Source organism: Gossypium hirsutum, chromosome A01, assembly GCF_007990345.1.
Source record: "Gossypium hirsutum isolate 1008001.06 chromosome A01, Gossypium_hirsutum_v2.1, whole genome shotgun sequence".
NCBI lineage: Eukaryota > Viridiplantae > Streptophyta > Magnoliopsida > Malvales > Malvaceae > Gossypium > Gossypium hirsutum.
The window spans coordinates 46,369,292-46,384,724 of record NC_053424.1 but is presented as its reverse complement, the minus strand read 5'-3'; positions in this window follow the sequence as shown (position 1 = coordinate 46,384,724).

Here is a 15,433-nt window from a genome sequence, read left to right as displayed (position 1 = left end):
AGGAATTACTCGAAGAAAGCCGATTGTTCCATCTCAGAAGTCGGATTCATCATCAAGACTGAAGATCTCCCCTCAATTTCCCTTCAGGAGTTTTGGGTTTTCTTTATGTTTTGTATTTTTTATTCTTCTAAGATGTTTTCCTTTTTAGTTATGAACTAAATCCCCTAAATACCTAAGGGGAATGAAACCTAAGACGATTCTTGTTATTATTTTCTAAATTGTATGATAAATATTCGACTTGTTCTTAATTATGTGTTCTTAATTCTTATTTTGATATCCCAAGATACTGATTCAAGATAAGCTCTTATTCAAAGGAGGAATAGACCTTGTCTAAGAGTACATTTGTCATAATTAAGCGGAGTTGAGTGCGCGCCTAGAGATAGGGTGACAAGATTTTGCCGGATTAGGGTGAAACCTAATAAGGGGATCCATAGATCGAGTTAATGCAACCCTAAGGTGTTAATTAGAGAAAAGTCTCAATTATTCAATCTAGGGATTAGACGTTATTAGTCTTGAATAGGGATAATAACATAACTTAGGGATCTCTACAAAATAAGTTAAATGAATAAATTGTTCGATTTGGAGCCAAAATAACAAGTAAAGTCTATGTGGATTTTTCCTTAGGCATTGTCTTAATTCAATCGTTTCCCAAAAGTAACTCCCCAATTCTGCTTTCTGTGAATTTTTAGTTTAGATAATTAGTTAATTAAAACAAAAACCCGTTTATTTTTAGGCTAGATAATAAAAAGACAGTCATTACTAGTACTTTTAGTTGCTTTGGGTTCGACAATCAGGTCTTGCTACAAACTATACTACTGTTCGATAGGTAAACTTGCCTACATCGTGATAATAGTTAGTTTCAAGATTGATTCATTACAAATATTTAAAACCTGTCACACGAAAATCGCGATCGCTGTCAGAAGCTACTTTCAGTTGATCTCGAATCAAACGGACCTTGTCCTCAGTTTCGAAAACCAATTCCGGACAGAGAATATGTCACTCACCCAAGTCAGTCCAGCATAAGGGAGTGTGACACTTACGCCCATACAGTGCCTTGTAATGTGCCATCTGTATACTAGACTGGTAGTTGTTATTGTAAGCGAACTCTGCTAACGGTAAATACTCCTCCCAACTGCCTCGAAAATCGATAACACAGCTCCTTAACATGTCCTCTAGTATCTAAATCACCCTCTCCGATTGACCATCTATTTGAGGATAAAAAGCCGTACTGAAGTCTAATCTTGAACCCAGAGCCTCATGAAGCTTCTTTCAGAATCGAGACGTGAAACGAGAATCCCTATCAGAGATGATCGAGACAGGTACCCCATGTAGCCTCACTATTTCAGAGACGTAGAGTTTAGCCAATTTTTGTAGAGGGAAGCCTGTCCTAACCGGGGTGAAGTGAGTAGACTTGGTCAATCAATCCATGATGACCCAGAAAGAATCCTTCTTAGTGGGTGTTAGAGGCAACCCACTAACGAAGTCCATCGATACTCACTTCTGTTTCCACATCGATATCTTAACTGGCTGCAGCAAACCCGAAGGTGGCTAATGCTTAGCCTTAACCTGCTGACAAGTCAAACAACAAGCAATGAAGTCAGTAACTTCACGCTTCAACCTTGGCCACTAGTACAACTCTTGCAGATCTCAGTACATTTTATTCCCGTCGGGATGCATAGCATAAGGGCAACTATGCGCCTCCCTTAGGATCGACAATTTCAACTTCTCATCATTTAGCACACAAATTCGACCTTGGAAACACAATACCCCATCCTTATTAATCCAAAAATCAATAGTAACACCACTTTCAACCTAATGGAAATGCAACTCAAGAGACTTATCCCCCATCTGTTTACCTCTAATCTGATCAATCCATGTCGATTTTACCTGAAATTCTACTAACAGACTCCCATCATCGAATAAACTAAGTCCAGCGAACATTGCCGGTCATAGCCCTACGACTTTAACACATTGGCCACCACATTGGCCTTACCAGGATGGTACTCGATGGTGCAGTCATAATCCTTAAGCAACTCAACCCATCTATGCTGCCTAAGATTCAACTGCTTCTGGGTGAGGAGATATTTGAGGCTCTTGTGATCAGTGTAGATAGTACACTTCTCACCGTACAGGTAATGCCTCCAGATTTTTAATTTGAATACTACTGCTGCCAACTCCAAATCATGTATCAGATAATTAGCCTCATGAGTCTTGAGCTGACGAGACGCATAAGCAACCACCTTTTCATCTTACATCAGTACGCAACCCAATCCCACATGTGACGCATCACTGTATACCATGAAGTCTTTACCGGGCTCAGGTTGAATCAAAATAGGAGCCTGAGTTAAAACAGTCATGAGCTTATCAAAGCTCTCTTGTTGGGCATCAGTCCAAGCGAGAGGAACTCCCTTACTCAGAAGCTTAGTAAATGGAGCTGCGATCAAGGGAAGCTTAGTAAATGGAGCTGCGATCAAGGAAAACCCTTCTACGAAACGTCGATAATATCCTACTAGCCCCAGAAAGCTATGGATCTCAGACATATTCCTCGGTCGTTTCCAATCCAACACCACCTTAACCTTACAAGGATCGAATCGTATGCCCTCAGCAGAAACTACATGTCTCAGAAATGTCACTTCCGAAGCCAAAACTCACACTTGCTGAACTTCGTATACAACTGTTTCTCACAAAGAATCTATAGAACCACTCTGAGATGCTCATCGTGCTCATCCTCTGTCTTAGAATATACCAAGATGTTGTTGATGAATACCACCATGAATTGGTCCAAATAGGGTTGGAACACTCAGTTCATCAAATTCATAAATGTCGCTGGTGCATTAGTCAAACCAAAAGGCATAACTAGGAACTCGTAATGTCCATATCGAGTCCTAAATGCCGTCTTATGCACATCTGCCTTCTTAACTCTCAACTAATGATAACCCGAGTGCAAATCAATCTTAGAAAATGCAAAGGCCCCTCTAAACTGATCGAATAAGTCATCTATCCTTGGAAGTAGGTACTTATTCTTGATTGTTAACTTATTCAACTGGCGGTAGTTGATACACATCCTCATTGTCCCATCTTTTTTTTTCATGAAAAGAATGGGTGCTCCCCACAGAGACACACTGGGACGAATGAACCCACGATCTAACAGTTCTTGAATCTGAGCCTTAAGCTCTGTAAGCTCCTTCGGTGCCATTCGATAAGGGGCGATAGTCACTGGAGCTGTACCCAGAATCAACTCAACCCCAAACTCTATCTTACGACTCGGAGGCAACCCTAGTAATTTCTCAAGAAAAACATCTGAAAAGTCTCTCACGGTTCTAATGTCCTTAACCAAAGAGTCCCCAGAACCTGAAATACTGATGTAGGCCAAGAATGCCTCACATCCTTTTCGAACCAACTTTTTCGCTGCCAAAGCTGAGATCGCATTAGTCAGGTAGTCTCGTCACTCCTCAATCACCACTACCTCCTTGTCCTACTCGGTCCTCAAAAACACCCTTTTCATTGCACAATCCAGACTCACCCAGTGTTTAACCAACCAGTCCATTCCCAGAATCAGATCTAACTCCCCAAACGAGAGCTCCATTAGATCAGCCAGAAATATTGTCCCTTGGACCTTTAATGGGACATCTCTATACAGTCTACTAACCCGGTTACCACACTAAGTACTCTCGACTAGAATCCCTAGAGTTTCAGGCACAATACTAGCTACATAAGAGTGGGTAGAGCCTATGTCTATCAGTGTAAGGTAATGTACATTATAAATTAAAAACGTACCCGTAATGACATCCTGAGCATTTCTGTCCTCACGACGATGAGCAGCATAGACCAAAGTAGGCTGCCTCGCCTCAGTCGATCCCGCACCTCTGCCCAGTACTCTCTACCCTCCTCCTATGCCATTACTACCCCTGGCCTGACCCCGGCCCCTAGATGGCTGCTGAACTATCCTAGGCGACTGTGCAGTCCCAGTAACCGGAGCTTACATCTGATCAATTCTCAATGGAAAATCTCGAACACGGTACTAAGTGGACCCACATCTCAAACATGCTCTAGTAGTCCTCTAACACTCGCCCGGATGGCCTCTACCACAATGTCCACAAAGCGCCACCCCAATAGGGGCCACAGGAGGCGTAGATCTTACTGGCCCATCAGATCTGGCCTTTTTCTTAGCCCTCATCCTAGAATTCAAGGGCTCTAAATCCCTCTTAGTCTTTCCTATCTCGCGTTCCCTGTTCTGGCGCTCTGTGCGCTTAATGTCCTCAGTAATCTTAACTTTCTCGACCAAAATAGCAAATCCATACTCCCTCTGTGGAGGTATCAGCACTCTCAAGTTGTCCATAAGGCCGTCCTTAAAACAGACACACTTTTTATATTCAGACGCCACTATGCCTCGCACGTAACGGTTCAGTCTTAGAAATTCGGCCTCATACTTGGCCATTAATCGATCACCCTAAGTGAGATTAAGGAACTCCTACCTCCTAGCTTCGATATAACTGGCCCCAATTTATTTTCCCTGGAAAGCCGTCTTAAAGAGATCCCATGTCAGTCGGTCGATCTGGGTGCCCTCCTTAACCGTCAACCACCACTAGTACGCCATATCACAAAGCAGAGATACAGCTCCTTTAAGCTTCTGCTCAACAGTGAAATCTAGATCGTCCATAATTCATTTCGTGGGCTCCATCCAATATTCGGCCACGTTAGGGGTGACTCCAGTGACACCCCTAAATAATTCAGCCCCATTGGACCGAAATCGTTCCGTAACTGACCCTCAGCCTCCAGTTTTGGCATTGGGCCCAGTGACCCTCTCTAAAATCTGTAGCATGGCTTGGGCCAGTGCGTCGTCCCTTGCCACATGATCTCGAGAACTAGTCTCTGTCACAGGTGATACTGGTGTTTCACTAGTATCTAAGTTAGGCAGATTTCTAGATGATGAGGACACCGCTTGAGCCCCTTTAGGGCCTCTGCCATGGCCTCTAGTACCCTGTCCATGAGTACCACGTGTGATCATCATAAATTTCAGAATTTATTTGTATTAACAGTTTTATGCACTAGTTACAGTTCTAGTAATTTATTAACAGATATTTTATGCAATACAGTATCAGAATGTTCAGAGTCAGTTATCGGGAGTAGTAGTCTCACTACAGTTTTCAGTTCACACTACCTAGAGTGTTTTTAGTGTAATATACTACCTACAGTAGTTTTAGTATATTCTTAATCATACTTTCAGACAATTCTAAACGAAGTTTCAAAGAAACTTACAGGTGTACCAGTTACTTATTCCCAAAAATACTTCAAATCATTTATAATTCATTTCTTTAAAACCAAGTTTAAAACCCAAATCCATAGCCGAGTTTTACAATTTGGCTCTGATACCACTAAATGTAACACCCCAAACCCAGCCTAGACGTTATGGTTGAATCTGGCGATGTAACATGATATTGCTTTTGAAATCGTACTTGACAAGTAAAAATCATTCCAGTTACTTAATCTTTGTTATGATTAAAATGTATCTATTTTTTTTGCAGAAGCTTTGAAAACTTACTATTTTAGGGAAACCCGTAATTAATTCTGAAAGCCTTAGTTTATAAAAAAACCATTTAGTTTTAGTGAAAGTAGAGTTTTGATCATGCATGTCAAAAATAAAACATCGACAATATAAAACTGAGTTAAAAAGATAGTCCAAAGTCCTAGAAATTACAAAGTAAAACCCAAATTAAAAGAGGAAATAGATAACTAGGAAAAACTGCATTAATGTAGTATGAGATCGTGATGGTCAGCGCTGAGACCTCCGCTGCACCGATCCGCTTAATGCTGGGGATTACCTGAACAGATTAAACAAAAAAGAGTGAGTTTTCGTAAACTCAGTATGTAATCCCCATAAAAAAATACACACAGCACATAACCGAAATTAGTCATGTATTTATACATAGTTCAGGACTGAGCCCTTTACAGAATCGGTGTAGACCTTAGCCCACTCAGATATAAAATCAGATACAGAATAGTATAACAGAGTCATACCCACGACCCTCTACACAATCTCCATCCAACCGTACACACCATGTGGGGATAAAATCAACCCACCCATCCCTACACACCATGCTATACTGAAATACAACACATTATCAAATGATTGCAGTTGAGCTGTCAGATATCAGGCTTAAGAGCCTTTAAGAATACTTCCTCCAAAACATCAACCCAACCCCAATGCAATGCAACATACAAATATGTCATGCTAATATGCGTTCTATCAGATCATACAATTAATTCAGATATCACAGTTCATGCTCAGTACAGAAATCAGACAGCCAGGATACTCGTTTAGGGGTCTAAGTAATGCTTACCGACCCTATAGTAGGTCCACAGTTGACTTGGGCGACCCACGCAACCTTACATATCATTTTAGAAAAATGGGCTCACAAGCCTATGTGGCTTGCCCGTGTGGGCCCACACGCCTGTGTTCAGTCATACGGCCTACCACACGGGCTACCACACGCCCATGTGGCATCTACAGATTCATTTTTTAGCTTTCACTAATTCTCATTTTCTGTGTTCTCAGGTACACACCTGTTATTGATTCGAAACTAAAACGACCATGAGCACTCTAGAACCTTCATTAAACCAATATAACGCCAAATTAGTCACTTAAAGCTATGCTGAAATGAAAACGCACGAAAAAGACCAAACGCTAACTGACAAAATGTTACCTTCAGTCGTACAATCGGGGTTTCACCCACTTTGTACGTCAATCGGAGATTCCGGCCCTTTGACTATCTCCTAAACACCAGTTGACCTGGTTAACAATGATTCATTAACCCAATGTTAGCAATAAAACATTAATTGCACTTACCCAATGCAAAAAGAAAATAGAGGTAATGGATTGCGAAACCTTAGTAATAAGAAGGGGATGATTTTACGTAGGAAAAGGAAGAACAAATTCGGTAGTAATGGGGGTTTGGGGAGAGTAAAAATGATAGCAAAGATTGAGAAAGAAATTAGTTTTAGCAAAAATTCTGATCACTTCCCCTAAACTCTCCACAAAACTCTCACTACTAACCCACTACTCAGATTTTCAGTAAAACTCAAACTCTAGCCGAAATTTGTATCAAAAAATAAAACCCTTATTTACACCTTGATTCGAACACAAGACCCCCAACATATTAACACTTCACAAACCACCAGACCAGTAGGCCCATTCTGCCAGAATTTTACACACAATCAAATATAGGCCTCTTAAATGAGAGTGAGGCTTTATTCATAAAAAAAATACCAAAAATTTACCCAAGTTGTTGCTTAAACCTGGGACCTCCCACATACACCCAGAACACTTAACCACTGAAGTAGATAGACATTTATGTGTATTATTTACAAAAACAATTTATCAAATTTTGGGGTGTTACAAAGGTTTTTAAAGTTTTATATTTTGATTGGTTAGTTCAATTTAGTCATTTTCTTGTAAATTTTATGTTTTTGGATTCCTGAAAGCATGAGCTAGCTAACCCATGTTGAAATTTTTGGAATTTTTGAAGTTTATAGAAGTTGCCATTGTTGAAAAAGTGAAGTTTTTGGTCTTATGTTGATAGATTTTAGGTTTAGAAGTGATAAAGGATTAAATTGTGAAATACATTGAAAGTTTTGTATAATAAGGATTAAATTGTATAAAATTTGAAATTGAGATTAAATTGAGAAATTAGGGGTCCTAAATAGACTCTAGGATATTCAGTTAAGGTTAGGGAGTCTTAAAATTTAATGTTATGTTAGTCTCAATTTTAGGGACTGAATTTAATAAAATGAAAAAGTTTAGTAAATATACAATTGAATTTGAAATCATTTGTGTATTGATACATTTTCGTATTTGTGTTAATCCGTAGCTAACGTCAACTCAAAATCATCAAAAAAGAAAGGCAAAATAAGGTTATTGATGAGTAGATCAGGATTTTCGATTTGTATTTCTATAACCTGAATTTTTTCAATTGTTGTATTCATAATTTTTTTACACGATAAGCTCATAAGGTGAGTTGGAATTGATTAAACAAGTGGTATTGATTAAAATTTGGATTGGTTTTTGTGATAAGGATTAAATCGTATAGTTCTGTAAATATCGTATATTGTTGTCAATATGAAATTTAATCAGCTTTGGGTGTTGAAATAAGTTGTCACATATGTGAAATTATCTATGAACAAAAATTACATGGACGGATAGTGAATGTCATATTATAGTCAAAAATATGGCATATTATGAGTTAACTTGAACACCTTATGATCTTTAAATTTGTTGTGTGTATGATTTCATTTATTAAGTTTATATTAAGATTATAAAACACCATTGAGTTAAACTCACCGTGCGGTTTTTGTTTTCTATACGCAAGTTAAGTATTCAATAGTTGCACCGTAGAAAATCAGTATTTAGAGAAGATCTCAGACTCTACATGCCGTTGATATTGTGTTTTATGGCTTGTACCTTAGGTTTCTTATACTTATGTTTGTTTGAATGACATTTTAGCAAATGGTTTGCATAGGTACATATTAGTTATGTGTGTGAAATCCAATGTTTATTGTAAGCTTAATGTTGATAAGAGGTGAGTGCAAAACATAGAAGCATGAATGTTTGAATGGATGAGTGGATAAATATATGATGATAAAACATTTAACTTAATAGTGAAGTTAATTGCATATAAAGTGATTGAATGATGTGGATGAGATGGTTGATTTGATTTGAATTAAGTTGTTTGATTATGGTGTTTTAAAAAACACATTGGTTAGTTCATTTAGGTTGTTTGAAAGGCTTATATTTGGGTTGAGATTGTAACTTCAAATCTTCTTTTTTGATGGTCATATACATTTTGAGTCATATGCAAATGGGTACAAAAATTTGGTTTTAAAGCATGATTTTCAAAGCTTACACGACTGCCCATGTAATAGCCCATTTTCAGTAATGTCAGAAATAGTGGTTTCGGGACCACAATTCTAACAAGAAATTTACTATTTTATTATTTTAATTTCCATGGAATTAAATTATGGTCGTATTAAAATTTTGTTAAGAAATTTTAAAGTTTACTTAGTTAATTAAGTGAAAAGGGCTAAATCGTAAAAGGTGAAATATTTGAGCTCTATTAGCTAAAGGGGTTAAATGGCTTTGGAAATGAAAGTTAATGGAATTGAATGGTAATTATATCATATATGTTGATAGTGAATGTGTAACACCCCAAACTCGGCCTAGACGTTATGGCCGAATCTGAGATATCACATTAGAGTGTTTTTTTTTCAAAACGTAATTTCGTTGGAAAGTCCACTTTTCTTTAACCTCTTTGTGTAATCTAAAAGATGATATTAAAACTTGCGTCACTATCAAATTATTTACTTTAAAGTATTATTTATTTCAAAATCTCATTTATCCTGGAAGCTTTTGAAACGGTTTTGCGTATTCGCGGTGTTTTGGTAAATCATGCATATCTTTTGAAAATTCGCATCCTACTATTAGCAGGTATAAATCATAATAAAATAGTAACAACTGAAATTAAAGAATAAAACTTAAAGATGCCTTTTACATAAAAATACCCAAATAAAACTACTTATAAGTTAAAAGATAAATTCGGAAGCGTAAGTTGTTGTGTGTCCACCTCCAAGTCCCTCGCAGTATCGATCCACCTAAGGATTACTTGTACAGTTAATACAGTTGGGTGAGTTTATGAAAACTTAGTGTGTAATCCCATAATAATAAAAACATAGACATACAGAGAGCGAATACATTTTGGGCCTAAGCCCATATCAGTAACAGTAGCAGTCTGGGCCTTAGCTCATTTCAGTAACAGTAGTAATCTGGGCCCTAGCCCATTTCAGTAATAGTAATCAATGCAGTAACCATGATCAATGTAGTAACAGTAATCACTGTAGTATGCAAGCAGAAAATCCTACCTAATCCAGCCTCTACACAATCTCCGTACCAAGCTTACACACCATGTGGGGATAAAATCGACCCACCCAGCCTTACACACCAAGTAACAACGGTTACGGCACTAAAATAATATTGCAGCAAAGCTGTCAGTATAGTAGGCTTAAAGCCATCAGTAGGTCCACAGTCGTCTTTGGTGACCCGTGCGACCATATCAGTATAGTACAATTCCTCCAAAATCATATATCCCACTCCATGCAATGCAACATAATATTATACATGGATGCAACAGACATATAACATGGCATGCTCAAATACAATCATACACATCATGGAACAAATCTGTCATTTTGCCTTACCGGGGTATTACAGTCATTTTACCCTACAAGGTTATTTCGTTCATTCTACCCTATGGGGGTATTTTTGGTCATTTTACCCTATAGGGGTATTTTTGTCATTTTATCACATAAGGGCAAAATCATCATTTTATCACATAAGGGCAAAATCGTCATTTTATTACATAAGGGTAAAATGTCATTTTATCACATGAGGGTTCAGGTACGCTTACAGACCCAACAGAAGGTCATAGTCGTCTCGGGCGACCTGTGCAACCTTAACAATCAAATAGTAAAAATGGGCCTAAAGCCCATAATGCGAGCCTATGTGGGCCCACACTCCCGTGTAGCCCACGAAGCCCAAACTGGCCTTGACTGTGCAAACTACACAATCTGGCCCAAAAATCTCCACGCGTCCGTGTGATTTACCCGTGTGGGCCCATGAGCCCATGGGGCCCACATGACCCATTTCTTCCTAACATGGCCCAAAACGGCCTAAGTTCATGGTATCGCCTATGGTGGCCTCTTGAAATTCAGTACCCACATTTATGCGTTTGGGTTACCACACGAGCGATCACACGCCCATGTGGCATCAACGGTCCTATTTTTCGGCTTTTGCCGATTTACGGTAATGGCAGTGTTTTACACACCTGTTTATAAAAACACGCACATAGCCCCTTGAGGATTCCAAACCTTGATCTAAACCACAACCATTCCATTAGTCTCAAGGTAAATAAATTAATACTATTCCTTTCCAAAATACTAATCCCAAAAGATCAATTGTCACATACCTTGTTTCGAACTCCTAAGCCTCTACATACCTAAACCATTGATCAAGAATGATATTTCCCCTTCTTTGATTATTATCTACATACCAACCGAATGTATTAACCTTGATCATATTGTTTGCACAACCGTTTGAACCAAGCGTAAACCACTTACCGAATCGTAAAACTGTCTCTAGAGAAGGGAATTAGTCATTCTATTTCCATAATGATCACCCCATGCGACAGAGGCAGAGGCTTAGCACAAACCACTCCTAGCAAGCATCGGTAGCAAAGAATATATTAGATGGGGACTATCAACACGGAAAAAAATAAAAAGGAAAGAATAACGATGTGCGCTTAAAACAAGAGCCAGACTTACCCATAGAAAATTGGTGAAAAGAATGACCACAGAAACGGTGGATAGCAACGAAGGGAAAGTCAACACAGTGAGGGTAAGGAGGCAGGAGTATTTGGCCATGTATTATGATTAAGAGAGAGAGAATAGAAAAGAAAATCAGTCAAATACTAGGAGTTAAAAGCTGAAAATATGAGAGTGGGGAGTAAAGGGAACATTCAGCCAAGGAGAACAACAAACAATAAAAAAAGCCTGACCGGAGGGTAGGGGAAAAGAGTAAAAGTGCCAGAAGAAAAGAGAGAGAAGTATAGAATAAGCAAAGACACAAAAGGAAATGCCCAAATCGTAAGATAGAGAGGGAGAGTAAAGCAATATTCAGCCATCCAAAACCCAGAGTGAAAGGAACCCCCAAACAATTGATAGGAACCAAAAATAAGGAGAGGGAGTACCAAAGCCGAATTATTCTTGTGCCAACATTCAAATTTGGCACCAACTCCCTTCCACTCCAAATCCCCTTGATTTCCTCCTAAAATCCCTCATCATATCTCTCCTCAACTCCCTCCTACAATCCCTCCATGACCAATTCAAACTCCTTTCCACTCTGCAGTGTTTCAGTCAAATACTACCACCTCCCATAGCCAACAGGAAAAATAATCTCCATTTGCACAAGCAAGGATTTGAACCTCAGACCACCAGAGCACTCCACACGCCACTATCCACTAGACCAGCAGGCTCTTTATGTCATACTATACCAAAATAAACTTATAACCCTATTAGCCAAAAATAGGGGTTTTTATCCTCAAAATCCAAAATTTTGTGGAAGCCAAGGCTTGAACCCATGACTTCCCAGACACTTCCAGAGCACACAATCACTAAGCTAAACACACAATTGTGTCACTTCCTTGCACAATTAAATATTTATGAGCAGCTTCCCAACTGCTCCGTCGCTCAAGACCTAATACTTTTAGGCCCAAATTTGGGGTGTTACAGAATGTACATGGATAGGTTTTAATGTAATTATGATAGTTTTTAAAATTTAAAATGGTAATTAAACAAATTAAACTTAAACTAAATGAAGCAAAAATTGCTTCATCTTTCTCACTTAACCTCACCACTGAAATTTAAAGAAGGAAACACCATTTTTAGGGTTTAAAGCTTCGGTCAAGCTTACTTATTGCATGTAAGTGTATTCAAGCCCTGTTTTTAATGATTTTTATGTTTTTGAGTTCGTTTTAGCTTAATATAGCTAGCTCGGGGGTTACTTTGTAAAACTGTTAAAGGTTGAGGGACTTTCCATGAATGCTTTTGAATGAGTTTTGATGTTAAATGATAAATTATGAATCTTTTTTGAAAAATAAACAAGTTTTGTTAAGTGATTTTTGATGAATTTTAGAATTTGGAACTAATTTGTTAAAGGTATAAATTCTAGGGTTTTATTGTTTTAATGTTAGTTAAATTAACTACTTGTTGTTTTTGTAATATAAATGATTTGGATTATAGAAATATATCAATGCTATGATGAATTGACGGATATAAAGTCCATGTTGAACCTTACAAATTATTAGGATATAAATGACATGTAATTAGGGATTTCATGTTTCGGGTGCTGGTCTTGAATGTCCTATCGATGGCTGAGGTCCTGCATTTGTTGTGGATTCTCTACAGTTCGTGTAAGCAGCATCATGTAGCTTACATTCTGACCCACAGCTCGTGTGAGCAGGCCCATTTCATAGCTTGTGTGAGCAATGATGTAAAGGAAATGTTATGGTTATATGTAAAGGCACACTTTGTGTGAGCTTTCCCGTGTATCTGATGTAAATATAGATGGTTCAATGGGTAAGAAAAGGGAAATGAAATGGTAAGTATGAAAATGGTATGAATCATGATCTTATGGCAACATTGATGAGTTAAATATTATGTTTATTGATGATATATTTCATATAACATCGTTGATCTCATATACATCATGAGCAGGTATACTAACTTGTGAGTTTGATGATGTTGTATAAGCTTTTAACAAGCTTTTGGCATTGGTTTTGGTTTATACTTACTCTATGAATAGTATTATAGAAATGGCAAGTTATGTTTAATGTTTATATGAGCTTACTAAGTACTCGTTCCTTACATAGTTTCTTTCCTTTGTTTATAGATTATTGGAAGCTCGATTTGGTTGGAAGCTCATCGGAGACCTATCATACTATCCAACAAACATTTCGGTAGTTTTTGAGTAATTTGGCCAAGGTTTATAATGACATGTATAAGGTGTTTTGTAATGGTATTTTGATAAATGTGTTCATGTTGTTTTGGCATGTATAAGTTTTGAAGTTATCTTGGTTTGGTACCATTTGATACCTTGTCAATGTTATTTTGGTACCTATAAGGCTCTTTAAGGTATGTTTTGAATGGTTTGAAAATGGTTATAAATGGTATGTTTAGGTAACTAGTTGAAATAGGTTATCATGTATGAGATGGTGAAATGTTGGCATATTTTGATAAATGTTATTTTGGTGTTTTGTAGTACCTTTGAATGGCACACTAGTTAGTTGGATTAGAATCTTGAAATGGCATCTTATTTTTTTTGAATAAGGTTTAGGTCACTTTAAAGTGTGCACAAATGGATTGAATGTTTATACATGGTTAGGTTTTGTAATGGTTTGATTTTAGGTAATTGTTTGGTTCACATAGCTGGGGACATGGGCGTGTGACATAGCCATGTAAGGCACACGGCTTTGTGGCATGGTCGTGTGTCATCTGAGGATTTCATAGGGTTTAAGTTAGTGAGTTACACGGCCAAGCACACGGCTATGTGACACGGCCGCGTGACCCTACTAGGTGAATTACACGGGTGAGGACACGAGTTTTTGAAAGTTACACGGGCTGGCCGCACGGTTGGGCCACATGACTGTGTGACCCCTATTTCTAACTTTTGTAACTTTTTCCTAAACATTCCATTTTGTTTCAAATTGGTCTCTCATTGCTCCTAAATTATTTTTAGGGCCTCGAGGGCTCGATTTAAAGACAATATGCATTTTAGTGAATGGTTTATGATGTTCTTAACATGTTGAGTGATAGGATGTTCAAATGTTTTTTATTGTACGGTAATGTTCCGTAACTCTAATCTGACGAAGGAGAGGAAGATAGGTTAAGTGTGTTACATTTAGTGGTATCAGAGCTACAGTTTAATCTGTTATCAGACTAGACATAGCATGTACGGAGTCTAGAATACATGCCATTATAAAACCCATGATACTGTGATAACTCCTGACTCAAATTGAACTATGTTTTCGTATAGATAAGATGCTATCCAACCGAGCTGATTCTGATGAAGTTGAAAGTAACACACAAGCCTCTATACACAAAGCAACTAGTAGTGGTAGTGAGCCTGTAGCTGAGGGCTGGGGAGGTGAGGCTAAAGAAGACTTCTTTTAGATGATGTCTGAGTGGTTTACAAAGTTCGTAAGAATAAATGTGTTGGCTTAACGACCTCCACCCCCTTCCCTACCCAACTTGTCCTCATTACTCCTCAGGGTTTGGAACCAATACGTGCAAGCAACCCTCTAGTTGATAAAATTTGAAAATATAGGGCTGAAGAGTTTCGTGGTACAGCTGAAGATAATCCAGAAAAGGCCGAGTTCTAGATAGAAAAACTGTGAGGGTTTTCGATGAATTATCAATGAATTATCATGTACACCTGTAGAATGTTTAAAATAGGGAATTCTCTGTTGTTTCTCTATTGAAAGTGTAACAGCCCAATTTCAGTGAAATCAGAACAGTGGTCTTGGGACCACAAATCTGAGCCAGAAAGAAAATTTATTTTAATATTATTGCATGGTCTGCATTATGATAGGAATGTTATATGAAAATTCTGATAAGAAAATTTTACTGATTATGTGTTTAATTAGGGAAAGGACAAAAAGTTGGATTCTAGTAGCTACAAGGATCAAATAGCTATGGAATTCAAAACTTGAGGTCCTTATATGGTAATTAACCATTAATGAAAAGTTAGTAGATATTTTTGATGAATCATCCATGGAAATTTAAAATAAAGGGTAAGAACTAAATTGGAAATCAAAATAATTAAAAGATG